The following is an 11,177-nucleotide window of genomic DNA, read 5'->3' as shown; positions in this document are numbered from 1 at the left end:
CAGTATCCATCACCAGCCTTCAGAAAACGGCAGCTCAGCCCCAGGCGTGCTCTATGGTCTTGGACAAGTCCTTCCCTCTCTCCCAGGCTCACTTCCTGTGTCTGTAGGGGAAGGCCTCCAGGGAATGAAATGAGGTCTTGGCCCTGGCACAGCACACAGCCCAGAGCAGGCGCAGAAGTGGGGGCTGTGATGTCCTGAGAGGGAGAGTGTGGCTCTCTCTGGCTCCTGATCCCCTGCCCCCAAGTGTCTGGCGTGACTGAGGCATGTGGGTGGTGTGTGTGTGAGGTGTGCATGGAGGCATGTGGATGGGATGTCTGAGATGCACATGGGTGTGCACGAGGCCTGTGGGTTACATGTATGAGATGTGTGGGTCTTGTGGTACCTGTGGTCATTTTCCCTGCCACTGGCCACATCTCCTGAGAGGAGGCCACTTCTCCCTCCATCAATGGCAGGAGGTACGCAGCATTTGAATTTTCCCTGGAAAAATCTTACTTGAGATTGAACTTTGAGCTCAGCACTGAATCAGAGGGTGGCTGTTATAGCCACCCTCGCCAGCAGGAAATTACTGCTTTAAAAAGAAAAAATCCCCAGCTTTCTCTGGGCCACAGGAAAATTGTTTCCTGTGGGCTGGGTCTCAGATGGGAATCCCTGAGATGTGGGTCCAACTGGACAAGAGGCTTGTGGTGGGAGGTCAGCCAAGCCTGAGAGTGACAGAGAGAGATGCAGAGACTGGCATCCTCAGAGAAGAGCTTCAGCCCACAGGAGGGACATTTTGAACAAGACCAGCTTTGCTTATTTTCTGGTGTAATTTAAGGCCCCAGGGAATGAAGAGTGGGCTTGGAAACCAGATTCATGTCCCCAGCTTAGCCCCTCTGCTTGCCAGCTGGGTGACCTTGGGCACATTACTTACTTCTTCTGGGCATCAGTGCTTTTCATCTATAGAGTGGGAAAGGTAGCCTTGCAGATGGTCTTGAAGAGTCAGTGTTAACAGATCCTAGCACAGGGCCTGGCACATAGTAGGTGCTCAAGAAATTCTAATCTCACTCTTCCTTTCCTGAACTTTACATCCACTTCAGATTTGGAGAAATGATCTGGTTTATTGGACAGTGGAGAACTCAGGACTCAGGGTGGATTCCTGGTTTATGGGTGGCCAGCTAGAGGCTCCCCACTCCTAGGGTTTGGGGGGTCCATTCTGGCTTGTGTCTACCATGTGGCTACCTGAATTCATCACCTAGCCTTGCCCAGTGAGATTGGCCAAAAAGGTGGTGATGCTAATCCCACACTTACACAGTATGTATGTCTGGATCACTGCACAGCTTTTAGGACCTTATGTAGAAGTCATGTCCCTGGAAGAGAGACACATGCAGCCACTGGGACTGGGGAGCCCTGTGATTCTTGCTTCATGACACTTTTGAGTTGTGTGTATGTGTGTGTGACTTGTGTTCTAATGAACCTCCACCTTGACGTTTTTGGCCTGTAAACAGTGATACGTTTTCTTCTATTCATCACAGTAAATGCTTCTAGGGGACTCCCTCCGCCCCACCCCCAGTCTCTTGCTGGTCTCTGTGTGGGATCAGAAAAATAAAAGCCAGTCCTCAGCTTGGTTGCCCCCAGGCCCTCAGGTAACAAAAGTTCAAGGTGCCCAGCGCTTGGGGAACGTGATGTTGAAAGCAGCAACAGATTCCTATCAGGGAGGCTGCTCAGAGTAGGAGGGCGCTGTGACCCAGTGGAGGTCAGACCTCCACCGGCAGATTCTTCCCATGGTGTGGCCTGATTAATCTTCCTCCTTCTGCCAGTCCTTTCTGCTCTCTAATGGCCTCTTGGAATGTTAGCCAGGAGGGTTAATAGAAGTCGCCACGTCCAACTTTCTTATTAGAGAGATGGGGAAATACAGGCGCAACCAGGAGGAAATGACTTCTTATTCATTCATCAGATATTTACTGGGCCCTGTTCTGGGGGCTGGGGATACAGCCATGAACAAAGCAAAGACTCTGCTGTGACAGACTTTACATTCTAGTTGGGCAGACAGAGAACAAGTAAACAATAGATAGAAATGGGGTGGTTTCAGAGTCAGCAGTGAAATGAAGACAATACAGGAACATGAGAATGTAGTGGAGAGTCACGGTGGGGGGACTTCTTCAGAAAGGGTGGTCAGGGAAGGCCTCTCTGAGAAGATGACTTTTGAGCTAGGACTGAAGAGCAGGAGAGCTCAGCCATGCCGAGAGCAGGAGGAAGAACTATGTAGGCAGAAGGAACAGCGAGCACCAAGAAAAGCCGTGGTCTGCAGGGTGTAGTGCGGGGACGACTGGTTGACCTGTTGGAGGAAGAGAAAGGCGTGAGGGAAGAGGAGAGTGATGAGTGACGAGGTTGGAGGAGCCAGATCGAGAACGGCCAGATCACCAGAGGGGAAGGAGCGTGTGGATCTTATTCTCTAATGGGAGGCCCTGGAAGTCTTGACCAGGGACTTAGGCTGGTTCCAACGATGAGCAAAGTTTTGAGTGATGGAGATCGCAGTGGGGAGACGCGTGCCAGGCAGGGGAATGGCATTGAGTAAAGAGGCAGAGGTGGGAAAGCTGTAGGAGTTGAGGCTGCTGGAAAGACAGGAATTGAAGGCACTGAATGCCACTCGGGGGGAGCTGTCCAGCGTCCTGACAGGCACATCCAGCGTCTCTACAATTATGGACTTTTAGGGGAATGTGTGTGTGTGTGTGTGTGTGTGTGTCCCTGTGGTACTCAGTTAGCTGATGTGTCCCTGTGCTGGTTACCTAGGAGACAGGGGGAAGACGATGGGGTGGGATCTGATTGGCTACTTACTCCTGCTGCTCATCTCTCTGTCAGAACTGCAGGCAGAGGTTACAAATGGTCCATGTGGGCATGCCAAGTGCCGGAAGGGGAGCTGCGAATGTTCACTGCCCCCGAGTCTGTGTGTGTATGTCTGTGTGTGTGTGCGCGTGTGTGGTTGCCACTGTGTATGTGTGCACGTCTTGAACAAAGCAGCAGCATCTGGAGCTAATGCACTTCCTGCTGTGAAACATCTGCTCATTGCCTTAAATCAGGTAGTGGGGGCCCAGATAAATTTAAGAAGAACCAGACAGACTTAGGAAAGGATCTTTTGTTTGGTTTTAATAACTGCAATGTCAACACTGGAGCTGATTTGAAACATCTTTCCTGAACCTCCAAAAATGCAAATAAAGCTTTGAGTGGCGGAAGTTATGTCCCGTGAGGTGAACTGTGATGTCAGTGTGCAGAACTGCCTCCCTCCCCTTGCCCCAGCCAGGAAGGATGGTCTTAGGTTGTAGATCTCATTTTTCTCTCTTCTCCTTCTTTAAAGAAATAGTATCTCTTTTTTTCCCCCTATGTTGTAGGTGAAAGGACAAGGAATGTACAGTTTAATTTTGTTTAGAAAGGGGATGGGGAAACAAAACAAACAAAACCCCATCAAAATGTTTCCTTTGCAGCTGACTTTCTAAAGCAGCAGCCCAGGTAGGCTTGGAAAAAAAACAGAAACAAAAACACAACAACAGCAAAGATCTTCAGAGCTGCAGAAGGTTAACTGTTCTCAGTCTCCCCACTCCCCACTCCTGCCTCCTACTTTACAAGGCTTGGCAGATGATGCATCTGGTGAGGAAGGAAATGAGGATTTCCCTGCTCCCACTCTTGGCTTCTCTGTCTGGGCTCAAGTTTTAGTGTGCCATGTACGAGGAACCTTCTCTGCCTCTTCCTTGTCATCCGAATCCTTTTTTCCAATGAGAAGAAAACCACACAGTGCCTTCCGCCCATCTCCCTATTTCCTGTGCCTCCCTCGCTGCTGGTCAGAGGTGTTTTGTCTGAAATACACATCTAGGGGTGGTTTTCACCTGCTTACGCATTACCCATTTTGCTTCATTATTGATAGTAGGGGTCTCACCCTTAAATGCTTAAAGGGCCAAGACAAGTGACCCAAAAATGGATGAAGGGGGCCCCAGGGCCTTTGTACCTGCCATTCCTTTTGCTGGATTGATCTTTTACCTTACACGTGCGTGGTTCACTCACTTTATTTAGATCCGCGTGACTGTCTGCTCCTTGCAGAGGCCTTCCCCATAGCCCTGTAACTTTCTTTTTCTTGCCAGTGCTTTGCATTGCCTGACCTTGTGTTACATTCTCATTTATTGCCTTTCTCTCCCACCAGTATTCCAGTGCCGGAGGGCTGTGACTATGTCTGTCTTATTCTTCATTTTGTCCCCCAGAACTATCACATTGCCTGACACATAGTAGTTGCTCAATAAATATTTGTGGCCGAGGGGAGTGAAATGCACCTGGGGACAAAGTTGAACCAGAGAGTGCAGACTTTATAGGAGCCCTGACTCAGCCCACCAGATCTTCTCATTTTCTGATTTTTCCAGAGAAGCTAAAAATCTAGAGCTTTGCATACTACCTCCCAACTTTAAAATGTTGAACACCAATTCAAACAAACTCTTGGGGGTCAAGCGACACTCCCTTTGGAGCTGGAGGCTCTGATGTTCAAGGTCCACTGGGATCTGGCTGCAGTCACTTTTCTTTCCTCCTTAATCCTGCACAGACCTCATTCTGCCCAACCTGTGAGCCTTGCTCGGACTCCTGCCTCTGCCTGAAGTGCCTCTCCCCCACCCTCTTCTTCACCTAGCAAATGATTGTTTCCTCTCGTTCTGACTCTGAGCCCAGGCCAGGGTGTGGCGTCCTGTGCCCCTCCCCCCAGCGTGGCAGGATTGGTCTCGCCCGCCACGTTCCTATCCGGGCTCCTGTCCTGATGGAGCATAACTCTGTGTTTGCTCATCTGTCTCCTGCACTAGATGCAGAGGTCCATGAGGCTGGAGCCCTGTCCCATCCATCTGTGGGTCTGCAGTGTCCAGCCCAGGGGCCCCAGCCCGGGAGCAGGCCAGGCCAGGCGTGGAGTGTGGAGGGAGCGGTGCCGAACACATTTGTATGGTGGTTTACGCTGTGCAGAGCATCCTTATCCGTACTGTTTAATTAAGTCATCCATCCAATCAGCAGACATCTTTTGAGCACCTATTAGATGTCAGACGTGGGCACATGGTGCTGAAGAAGCCCCAGATCTCACAGGACCCTGGGAGTGCTGCCTGTGGCTGTGCTTCCCAAATACCAGGGGCTTGAGTCTGCCCTCCGCTCTCCCTGTGGCTGGTCTGCCTCAGTTTCTTCTCCAGGGACTCACTCCTCTGCAGTCCCCAGCCTTGAATGGCTCCTCAAAGTGCAAGCTGCTGGGAGGTCGGTGGCCCACAGTCTTCTCTGAAATCAGGAGATTATGAAGTGCAGGCTGCACAGGACTTCAGATAACCTGCAGTCTTCCTTCTTGAAAACTAGCTAGCTTTTCCCTGTGCTGAGTTCAGAGCATTCTGAGGAAATGTTTGTTCATTTTTTAAATTCATTCTTTCATTCCACAGACTATCACGAAGCCCCTACTATGTCCCAGGTGCTTCTCTTAGACCATTTCATTTTCTCTCCCCAGAAACCCGACCAAACATAGGGCTCATTGTCTCCACCTCGCAGCTGGGAACCTGAGGCACAGAGAGGGTAAGGCACTTGCCCGAGGATGCACTGCTGGGAAGTGGCAGCGTGGGAATTTCACCCAGGGAATGCCTCTCTCCCAGGGCTCCTTCTGTGACCCGTCCAGGCTACTTCCTTTGGAATTCCCATCCCAGGGTCACAAGCAATGGGGCGTTCTGGGAAGGTGCATGGAGTTCTGTCTGGGTGGGGGGATTGGAGTTGACATCTGACCTGGGTTTTAAAGAGCAAATGTGAGTTGGCCAGGAAGGAAAAAGAGCCGGGAAGGGCGTTTAAGGCCAAAACATCTGTGTGCAAAAGCAGAGTTCAGAAAAACGTGGGTGTCCACAGCTGTGCAGTATGGCTGGCACGTCAGCTGTGCGAAGTGTGTTGGAGGCGGAGTAGGGCACAATTCTGGAAAGGTGGGCTGGGGCCAGATGGTGAGCGTAGAGATGGCTGCACCCAGCTCATCAAAGAACCTTGCTCAGTCCTGACAGTGGCTTAAAAAATTAGTTGCCATTCAATTTAAAGTGTGGATGGAGAAGACGGAGATTTCACGTTTTAAAAAAGGACACCAGATGTGCAGCTTTCTTAAAGGATCTGGCAGCCCTGGGCTAGCATGTCTGCTGTTCCCTGGGAGCGTGGCCACCACACCCCCCTCCCGCCCCCATCCAGCTGTGGGTGCGTTCACCCCCTTGCTCAGCCTTGGAAGTGTTTGTGTCTGAGACCTTGAACTCACCCACAAGAGGAGTCTGAGCATCATCTCTGTAGGCAGCTGTCAGGTTTTCAAGCAGGAGAGTGATACCTTCTAAAAGCTCCTGCTGGCTGCAAGAGGGGGCTGGAGGCAGGGTGGGGCAGGGAGACCGCCACCCCTGCAAATGACCGTCATGTCATTTTTAGGAGCATTTGCTCAGCACTGACGATGCCTTATTCCCTCCTCGTAACGACCCTGCAAGACGGAGTTATCAGATGAGGAAACAGAAGCTCTGAAACCAGATGCCATGGAAGAAAGGATGGAGAGATTGGACCCCCGTAAGCGTGTAGAAGCTCTGTATGCCAGAGACACCATTCGCAAGGTCCAAAGACAAACCACAGACTGGGAGGACAAGTCTTTGTGATGTACACCCCTGACAAAGAACATTACCCAGAGTGCAAGAAGATCAGCAAATCAGTGGGAAAGGATACACGGTCTAGGAGGAATGTGATGGATTCGAGTGGGAAGTTTCTAGAAGAAGAAACCCAGATGGCCAGAAAGCGAATGAAAAAAAGAGGGCCAACCTCACCATTTCAAGGGCTTATTATATAAACAAAAGGAAAATGCTCATAGAAACCACAACACGATATCCATTTCGAGGGGAAATTTAAAAATCTGTAGCATCTCCTGTTGGCAAGACCATGGAGGAGCAGAGACCGGGCAGGTCGGGAGCAGCAAGCGGGCAAGGCCATTTGCAGGGGCAGCTTGACAGTCAGTGTGCAAAGTGCTCACACCCTTTGACCCAGCCATTCCTCTTCTGTGTATTTATTCTAGAGAAAAATCTAGCACAGGTGCACGAGGCAACATGGGCAAGGGTGTTTATTGCAGTGTTAATGAAAAAACCAAAGGGCATAAACCAGCTGTCCGTCCATAGGGGACTGGCATGAGACCTCAAGGGCCACAGGGTTCAGATGGAAAAAACCTCAGAGCACATCAGTGAAGAGTCTTTCTCCGGTGTCTGTCTTCCATTTGCTGAGTCCCCATCTCTCCCGCGATAGATAACACATCGTCTGTTTTTAGCATCACCCCTCTAGAAATTTCTTCTGTGCACATGTAAGCGACTGTACGTCCATGTGGTTCTCCCTCCTTTTACACAAGCAGTGGCGGCTACCCTGTCCTTCTGCACTTTGCTCTTTTATTATGAGATATGCTGGACACAAAGATGAATGATAGAAACACTGATACTTTTAAAAGATCAACATAAAGCGGTCACCCGGGCATCCGACCTGGGTTGAGAAACAGATCACTCCCGGCCCCAAGGCCACACAGCTCTCCAAATGGCTGTTCTGATTTATACTCCCTTTGGGGATTGGTGCAAAATCCTCCAGAAGAGAAAGATTGCAGGTAGTTTGACTCGTTCAAGGTCCCCGAGCCAGATGGATGGTGGCTTTGGTTTGGCTTCAGGCCTGCCTGCCCAGTGGGGTGGAGACCGCAGCCCAGAGCACAGGGAGGCAGCAGCGAGAGAGCCCAGATGTGACCGTGGGGGTGCAGGGGGCCTGGCCGAGGCCCGGTGACACTCAGGGTTTCCTGCCTGGGATTCCTCAGGGCCTGGGGTCTTAGGCTGGTATCTTTCACTGTGCTAGGGGATGTGCAGGAGTGGGTTGAGGGGGCTGAGTGGGAGGGTCCTGCCCAGAGACCCCTGTCTTGGTGGTGCCTGGATGGATAACCCTGGGAGCTGGCAGCCCAGTCGGAGAACCCGTGGTGGGTTGCCCTTCAAACAACCATTTTTCAACCTAGTGAACAAACGCTTCGCCTACCCCGTCCAGCAAGGGTAATTTATCCTGGGGTGAAAAGTGAGTTCTCCCAGGAAGCTCGACTGCCAGGGACCCTGGAGCTGGGAATTTACTGCCTGCCTTCTGTCCTGACGGAACTGGGTCTCAAGATTTACGCCTGGGGGTTTGTGGGCAGCTGGCTCTGGGTTGGCAGGAGTCCTGGAGGGCAGGCGGGGTGGGGGCAGCCATCTTTTATAGTGAGTCTGGGCCCCAGGAGGCTGTAAATCACTGTGGCCTCCTGGCCTCCCAAGAGAGGCCGCCTCCCTCAAGTGGTGGGAAGGGGCTTGGGGAGGTGGGGGTGAGGCCTGGGGACAGGGGGCAGGACCCTCTCTCAGAGACCACTTGGTCTAGCTCTTTTGCTTTCTAGGCGGAGAGACCGTGCCCAGGGAGAGGGAGGGGGTGGCCCAGGTCCCGGGGGGAGGCCAGGGCTCCTCAAGCTGGGGGGGGGGGTCAGACTCTGGTGTGAGTGATACACTTTTTGCTGTTGTTTTGTTTCTTTCAAATATAAACCAGCCTGAACCACAGCCCTCCCTTCAGACTGCTCTTGACTGAGTGTCAGCAATTTGCTGGGATGATTTTCTGCCTAAGACCTCAGTGACCCCTGCCCTCCAGGAGCTCACAGGTTCAGCCAGTGGTCCCCAAAGTGGGCTGTGGCTGCCACACCCAGGACAGTCTCTTGAGGAGGAAGATGGAAAAAATATTAAGAGCCTCAGTTTGTAGTGATGTTTTATCACACTTTAATTATTCCCTATTTTTGCATGTGGCATATGATGTGATACACAGATGCAGTAAAACACGGCCAATTTAGTTATGTATGAGTAACATGGGTATGTTATTGCAGAGGAGTATACAAACATTTTTCTGTAGTGGGAGTGCAAGGTCAAAAGGGTCTGGGGACCCCTCCCTGCCTACCCGATGGGTGTGTAGCTGTTGGAAGGTCCCTGGCTGGGGTCTCCCTTGCTTGGGGGGCAGAGGGCATCAGCATTTATTGAGCATCTACCAAGTGCTGGGCACAGTCCACCCCTTCTATAGAGGCCTGGGTCCTACAGCAACAGTGGGAAGCAGAGATGGTTAACCCATTCTACAGACCAGCAGACTGAGGCCCAGACAGAAGCCTCACTTGGTCCCTGAGCTGCGACTGATCTCTCGGCCCTGCTATTGACCAGCTTCCTGATTCTTCCTTTGTCTATGTTTCCAGTTAAAAAAATCTTGTAAAATGTTTGTTGGACATTTAAACGATTTAAAATAATCACAGCAATAACAGTTTTTTAAAAGGCATTGCAATCCCCCCCCATGCAGCACTGATATGTACACATTTCTCTGGCCTCTCGCTATCATTAAAAAATAATAACAGTATCTTTTCAAATGAAATTCCTTTCTCCCTGATTCGGTGTGCCGTTGTTAAACGGAGGCTATTTTGAAAAGGAAGATAAAGCCCAGGAAGAGACCTAAAATCTCCCTCTCCCGCCTCGCCATCCAGGGACGCCTCGCGGCACTTCCTTCCAGTCCTTTTTCCACTGTCTGCTTTGGTTGAGATCACGTGACGCGTACTGTTTTACGGTTTGCTTTTCCTTCCCTTAGCTTTGCAGGGTCAGCATCGCCCTGGATGATTCTAGCTGCAGGGCGCCCCGTCAAGCGGCGGGATGGGGCCTAGTTTACCCATCTGCTCCCCTGCCCCGCCCCCGCCCCGCACCCCGTTGGATAACGAACGAGGTTGTTTCCGGCATTTTGCTGTTATAAATAAGGCTGCGGTGAGACCCCGCTTATGTGCGGTTGTCGTCAGCCTGTGAGACAGTTCTGCTTCGGCCCTTTCCCCTGCAGATGTGACTCCTTACGCTTGTCATCTTTAGTGGCTACAGCACTCCTGGAGTGTTGCTGTTCCTCGTGTTCTAGACCATTTCCCACTCTCCACAGCCCATGAGGGCCTCCCCCCACTCTCTCTGGGAAGCCCCCTCCCCCCAGCTCTTTGATTCAGGGGACTAGCCTCGGGTGGTGGGGTGGGGAGGGGCACCCCCGGCATTTGCTGCCCTCCTCCTGCCTGTGCCCTGGCCCTGTGTGCGTTGATTCCTTCCTCCCTCCTTTCATTCACTCTACAATTGTTTAACTGCAACGGACCGCGTGCTAGCCTCTGTTCTAAGTGCTGGGCCTACAGCAGTGGATAAGACCTGTTTATGGGAGGTGGCCCATAAACAGGTGGACAAATAAATAAGAGTTCACAGAAGTAAAGTGCTGCTAGGAAGACCAGGAAATGGGATGAGATGACAGAGGGTGATGGGGTGGTCAGGGAGGGCCTTCTGGAGGAGGTGACATTTATGCTGGGACCAGCCAAGGAAAGACCTGGGAGAGAAGCTTTCCAGGCAGAGGGAACAGCAGGGCAGAGGCTCTGGGGCAGGAGTGTGCCTGGTGTTTTTGAGGACCGGAGGCCAGGGTGCAGGAGAGCGGAAAGAGGTTTCTTCTGTGAGCCCTGGGACACCTTTGCAGTGCCTGGCCCACGAAGGTGTCTGGTTAAGCAATTGCTGTTACTGTTGTTCCCTCCTGGTGAAGGAATCTGAGGGCTGAGACTAGCCTGGTGCAGAGCGCGCCAGGGTTAGTGGCTGGCCTTCTTCAAGTCTGACCTGCCTCCTTCCTGCTGCAGCTTCCACCTGCTCTCTCTGACAGTGGTTCAAGGACAAGCTGGCTCTGCACGTCCACAGCTCCCCACCCCCAGCTCCTTCGGCCCCAGAACTGAGGACCTGGTGGGCCTGTGTGTGCTCTGAACTGTCCCTCTGTATGAATTGGGCCAATTCTGCCTCCTGGGCCTTTTAGGGGCCTGTTTTGGCGCCTACTAAGGACTCACTCATGTCAGCTCTGGAGATACTAAATCAGACATCTTTAAAAATAATATTTCATCTAGAAATCTCTGTACTGTTTGTGAGGGTTTGTGAGGGTATGTGTGAGCGCCCTGCAGCAGCCCTGGCCCTGCAGGCACCCCTGAGGGAGGTGCAGGTGGCTCCTTGGGGAAAATCAAAAGCAATTGCATTGGATTCTGCACTTCATTTAATGAAAAGGGCCTGCAGGGAGGCAGTGAGGCAGGGCTTGTGGGCTGCGGGCAGGAGTGATTCTGGAGAGATTTACGGCACTTCATAAAAGATTCA

At 51.8% G+C, this 11,177-nt stretch overlaps 1 protein-coding gene across 5 annotated transcripts in view; it reads left to right on the top strand.

Annotated features, from left to right (window-relative positions):
• Positions 1-11,177, top strand: part of GRIP2 (glutamate receptor interacting protein 2) — an 84,578-nt gene that overhangs the window by 1,579 nt on the left and 71,822 nt on the right. The gene's annotated exons all lie outside the window — the stretch shown is intronic.

Source organism: Camelus bactrianus, chromosome 17 (assembly GCF_048773025.1).
Source record: "Camelus bactrianus isolate YW-2024 breed Bactrian camel chromosome 17, ASM4877302v1, whole genome shotgun sequence".
Lineage (NCBI taxonomy): Eukaryota > Metazoa > Chordata > Mammalia > Artiodactyla > Camelidae > Camelus > Camelus bactrianus.
This window is presented reverse-complemented; position numbering and strand designations above follow the sequence as displayed.